The 5,400-nt window shown below is 52.1% G+C and overlaps 1 non-coding gene and 1 pseudogene across 1 annotated transcript; both read right to left on the bottom strand.

Moving 5' to 3' along the window:
* On the bottom strand, positions 1-3,286 carry LOC143364777 (large subunit ribosomal RNA; annotated as a pseudogene; the record flags this gene model as incomplete).
* A 1,349-nt stretch (positions 3,287-4,635) lies between these two features.
* Positions 4,636-4,790, bottom strand: LOC143364778 (5.8S ribosomal RNA). Its single transcript, XR_013084291.1, has one exon. It is a non-coding gene; the product is annotated as a 5.8S ribosomal RNA (ribosomal RNA).
* Between the last annotated feature and the right edge of the window lie 610 nt (positions 4,791-5,400).

Here is a 5,400-nt window from a genome sequence, read left to right as displayed (position 1 = left end):
AGGATCGATAGGCCGTGCTTTCGCAGTCTCTATGCGTACTGAACATCGAGATCAAGCCAGCTTTTGCCCTTTTGCTCTACGCGAGGTTTCTGTCCTCGCTGAGCTGGCCTTAGGACACCTGCGTTATTCTTTGACAGATGTACCGCCCCAGTCAAACTCCCCGCCTGGCAGTGTCCTCGAATCGGATCACGCGGGAGTATTGTCGGCGATCAGCCGTTAAGCCTCACGCCACTCTTACACGCTTGGCTCTAGAACACCGTGACAACCGGGTCATAAGACCTCGGTGCACGCGCTCCGCCCAACCGAGTAAGTAAAGAAACGATGAAAGTAGTGGTATTTCACCGGCGATGTTACCATCTCCCACTTATGCTACACCTCTCATGTCTCCTTACAATGCCAGACTAGAGTCAAGCTCAACAGGGTCTTCTTTCCCCGCTAATTTTTCCAAGCCCGTTCCCTTGGCAGTGGTTTCGCTAGAAAGTAGATAGGGACAGAGGGAATCTCGTTAATCCATTCATGCGCGTCACTAATTAGATGACGAGGCATTTGGCTACCTTAAGAGAGTCATAGTTACTCCCGCCGTTTACCCGCGCTTTTTTGAATTTCTTCACGTTGACATTCAGAGCACTGGGCAGAAATCACATTGCGTCAACACCCGTGGGGGCCATCGCAATGCTTTGTTTTAATTAGACAGTCGGATTCCCCTAGTCCGTGCCAGTTCTGAGCTGAGCGTTGAATGGCGGCCGAAGAGGACGACCGTTCAAGACGGAAGCCTCGCAGCAAGGAAGATCCGCGGGAGGCCAAGGCACGGGACCGAGCTCGGATTCGCAATAATGTGTTCACCTCGCCCAGGCCCGGCACGTCAGCCAGACCCGCTTCCCGACCAAGCCCGACACGCCCCGCTCCTCAGAGCCAATCCTTATTCCGAAGTTACGGATCCAATTTGCCGACTTCCCTTACCTACATTAATCTATCGACTAGAGGCTCTTTACCTTGGAGACCTGCTGCGGATATGGGTACGAACCGGCGCGACACCTCCACGTGGCCCTCTCCTGGATTTTCAAGGTCCGAGGGGAAGATCCGGACACCGCCGCAACTGCGGTGCTCTTCGCGTTCCAAACCCTATCTCCCTGCTAGAGGTTTCCAGGGAACTCGAACGCTTATACAGAAAAGAAAACTCTCCCCGGATCTCCCGACGGCGTCTCCAGGTCATTTTGGGTTACCCCGACGAACACTCTTACGAGGGCCCGAATGGTATGCGGTTCCGCTGCCGGGTTCCGGAATAGAAACCGGATTCCCTTTCGCCCGATGGGTGTGTGTTTTGTGTTTGTACATTTGCTCTTAGGACACCTCATCTACATAGGATTTCTCTTAGGGCTTAGGATCGACTGACTCGTGTGCAACGGCTGTTCACACGAAACCCTTCTCCACGTCAGTCCTCCAGGGCCTCGCTGGAGTATTTGCTACTACCACCAAGATCTGCACCGACGGCGGCTCCAGGCAGGCTCACGCCCAGACCCTTCTGCGCACACCGCCGCGACCCTCCTACTCGTCAGAGCTTCATGGAGGACGTTTACGCAGCAGCGCAAACGTCCAACCCCACTTGCCGCTGACGGCGGAGTATAGGCGCGACGCTTCAGCGCCATCCATTTTCAGGGCTAGTTGCTTCGGCAGGTGAGTTGTTACACACTCCTTAGCGGATTCCGACTTCCATGGCCACCGTCCTGCTGTCTTAAGCAACCAACGCCTTTCATGGTATCCCATAAGCGTCGACTTAGGCGCCTTAACTCTGCGTTTGGTTCATCCCACAGCGCCAGTTCTGCTTACCAAAATTGGCCCACTTGGCACTCTGATCCAAATAATATCTCGTGGCTTCATTGATCCAAGCAAGCCAGAGATCTCACCCATTTAAAGTTTGAGAATAGGTTGAGGTCGTTTCGGCCCCAAGGCCTCTAATCATTCGCTTTACCAGATGAGACTCGCACACGTTCACCAAAGAGAACGAGCGAGTGCCAGCTATCCTGAGGGAAACTTCGGAGGGAACCAGCTACTAGATGGTTCGATTAGTCTTTCGCCCCTATACCCAGTTCCGACGATCGATTTGCACGTCAGAATCGCTACGGACCTCCATCAGGGTTTCCCCTGACTTCGTCCTGACCAGGCATAGTTCACCATCTTTCGGGTCCCAACGTGTACGCTCTGGGTGCGCCTCTCCTCGCAATGAGAACGAGACGCCCCGGGAGTGCGAGGCCGCATCGTAACGCGGCCCATCCTCCCTTGGTCGACGCAAAGGTACGACCTTCACTTTCATTGCGCCTTTAGGTTTACATGTCCCAATGACTCGCGCACATGTTAGACTCCTTGGTCCGTGTTTCAAGACGGGTCCTGAGAGTACCCAAAGCAGTAGCGTCGCTGACCGGTAATTCGAAGCTTGGCCAGTCCGAGGACACCGCCTGCTAACAGCTGGTTAGGCCCGAAGCCGGCACCAGGTCCGTACCTTCGGGTAAAACTAACCGAGCTTGCGGCGGGCCTGACGCACACACATTCGAGAATGGATTGGTTGCGGCCCGATACCGTCAGAGTACCGTCACGCAGCCGGCCAGGCGATCGAGCGTCTGTCGTGTGCGCACGTAGCGACACGACAGGCAACAACTCGGGCCGTAGACCGACACGCAACGGGTCGCGACGTTCTACTAAGGGAGAAGTGCACGACTACGCGACCGGAACATTTGCCGAAGATGGTGTACCCTCGCACTGGAAACCACGAAGGCCCATACGGGGTATCTGCGCACCAACGGAAGCCAGCCTCGTCGACGATGAATCTCCCCATTCGATCTTTTGGGTTTCTCAGGTTTACCCCTGAACGGTTTCACGTACTCTTGAACTCTCTCTTCAAAGTTCTTTTCAACTTTCCCTCACGGTACTTGTTCGCTATCGGTCTCGTGGTCATATTTAGCCTTAGATGGAGTTTACCACCCACTTAGGGCTGCACTCTCAAGCAACCCGACTCTAAGGAGAGGTCCTCCCGAAACGCGTACCGGTCGCTACGGGCCTGGCACCCTCTACGGGTAAATGGCCCCATTCAAGATGGACTTGGACGCGGTTCGACGTCACGGGATAAATGGACCCTCCTAAACACTACATTTCCCAACGGCGGAACCGCGGGATTCAGTGCTGGGCTCATTCCTGTTCGCTCGCCGCTACTAAGGAAATCCTTGTTAGTTTCTTTTCCTCCGCTTAGTAATATGCTTAAATTCAGCGGGTAATCTCGCCTACTCTGAGGTCGTCAAACGTGAAAAAAAAATGTTTCGTATATTTCACCGAAAGCATTAAAAGTACGCGAGAACGTACAGAGGAGCACAAAAAAAAAAAAAAAAAAACAAAACCATATATCTTATGCGCCACACCAAAGTGTCTTCTTTTCTCTATATAATGTATATATAGAGATTTCTTCATTTTGTTCGTCGATCGGAAACTCTCGCTAGACGATCGGCCGGTTAACTTTAACGTCCGTCGAAAAGAACTTCCGGGGACTGGACGACCGACAGATCGCGCGGTCTCGCGATCGACAATGAAGAAAAAAAGACATGGGGCGACCGACAAAGGTTTGTTTTCACCTTCACCTTCTCGTGCTCTGCGTGACAACACGTTGTGGTGACAACGATGTTCGAAAGCCACTCCATAGAGGAGTATATATATATATATATTTTCAACACCCGGTGGGGTTTCTCTACTACACTAGACACACGGGGGTACAGAAACGCTGCACGACGCGATATCATCGATCAAACCAAAGAGACACGAGATCTCGGTCGTCATTCAATTCAACGAACGTGGCGATGGAATCCGCAACGGATTAGCGAGGACACGCGACGACGGGGAAATTATTCGACCCGATACAAGTACGCGTGCGCATCCCGCACAATGCCAAATGTTGCTATGTCCATCAGTCATCAAAGCGTTCGTAGAACGAGAGACCACTGTCTCGCGAACTCTAAGAATATGTTTGTCGAAGTCGCTGGCAACGACGACCCTCCGCCGCAATTATGTGTAGAGAGACACATCCACGCACAGACGTATTTTATTTTATATATCATCTCCCTGGGGCTTACGTTGCACGCCACAGTTGCGCACACAGATTTTACACGGGTGTCCGGTATCTCTTTCTTTATTTGTGTCCATTCACTGTAGTCTCTTGAGACTCTTATACCTTTCGTATACGCATCATTTCAGACGACGTCGGGAGCGCGTAAAATGTTCGAGAGTGAAACGCTTCTTCCGCAATGCGAATCGTTCCAGAGAGAGAGGAGAGAGAGATTTCGATCGTCGGAGCGGTGTTCACGGGCGGTCGTATTGAAAATACGACTCACGACGCCGCAAAACACTCACGCAAGTCCGAATGCGATACCCATTCCTATTTCCTTCTTCTCACGAAACCGTTAGACGCAATGTAAAATTTGCAATTTTCACAGAACCGCGTCAAACGCCGACGAAACGTCCATCGTTCGCTCGTACGTAGCATCTTTGCAACCCGACTCAGAAACGCTCTTTGCGCCCTCCACAAAATTCGACATGGAGAGGTAAGCGACGGCGGGGACTTACAAGAGCAACGCAAGCAGTATTTGGTTACGTAAACGACCCTCAGCCAGGCGTGGTCCAGGAATTGTATCCGTGGACCGCAATGTGCGTTCGAAATGTCGATGTTCATGTGTCCTGCAGTTCACACGTTGACGCGCAATTAGCTGCGTTCTTCATCGACCCACGAGCCAAGTGATCCACCGTTCAGGGTAATCGTATAATTTGATTTATAATCAATATATAATTATGTCTCTTGTTCTGCGGTTCATAAGAACGCCGATACCTGAAAGCTCCAACCAGCGCGCGAAGGAGATTCAGGCGTCGTTTTTAAGGACGACACACGATCGTCCGTAGAAACGGAAACCGTCGCGAGTACGCGATTGCAATGCGCACACGTATCCGACGGCCGGGCGGAAAATACATTGAAAAACCTTTAAAGTGGAAAACACAGGAGGAGAATTCAGAAAACGACGGGGATCATAGACAACCCGATACTGGATCCCGACACTTCTCCTCCTCCTCTCTCTTATTGGAGAATGAACTCGATAACTAGCGGACTTCACAGCCGGCTCTGGCCGTGCGCGATCGTTCGTCCCAAGCTCTTGTGCACTGTATTATCGCCACACAGAGAGTAGAGTGTCAGAATCGCACACAGCTTTACGCGAGCTACGCAGCCGGTCCTCTCGAAACACATTTCCAATTGTGCACGGAGAACGATTATTCGATACTAGCGGACTTCACAGCCGGCTCTGGCCGTGCGCGATCGTTCGTCCCAAGCTCTTGTGCACTGTATTATCGCCACACAGAGAGTAGAGTGTCAGA

Source organism: Halictus rubicundus, unplaced genomic scaffold, assembly GCF_050948215.1.
Source record: "Halictus rubicundus isolate RS-2024b unplaced genomic scaffold, iyHalRubi1_principal scaffold0976, whole genome shotgun sequence".
Taxonomy (NCBI): domain Eukaryota; kingdom Metazoa; phylum Arthropoda; class Insecta; order Hymenoptera; family Halictidae; genus Halictus; species Halictus rubicundus.
Note: the sequence above shows the minus strand (reverse complement) of the source record. Positions and strands in the feature narration are given on the sequence as shown.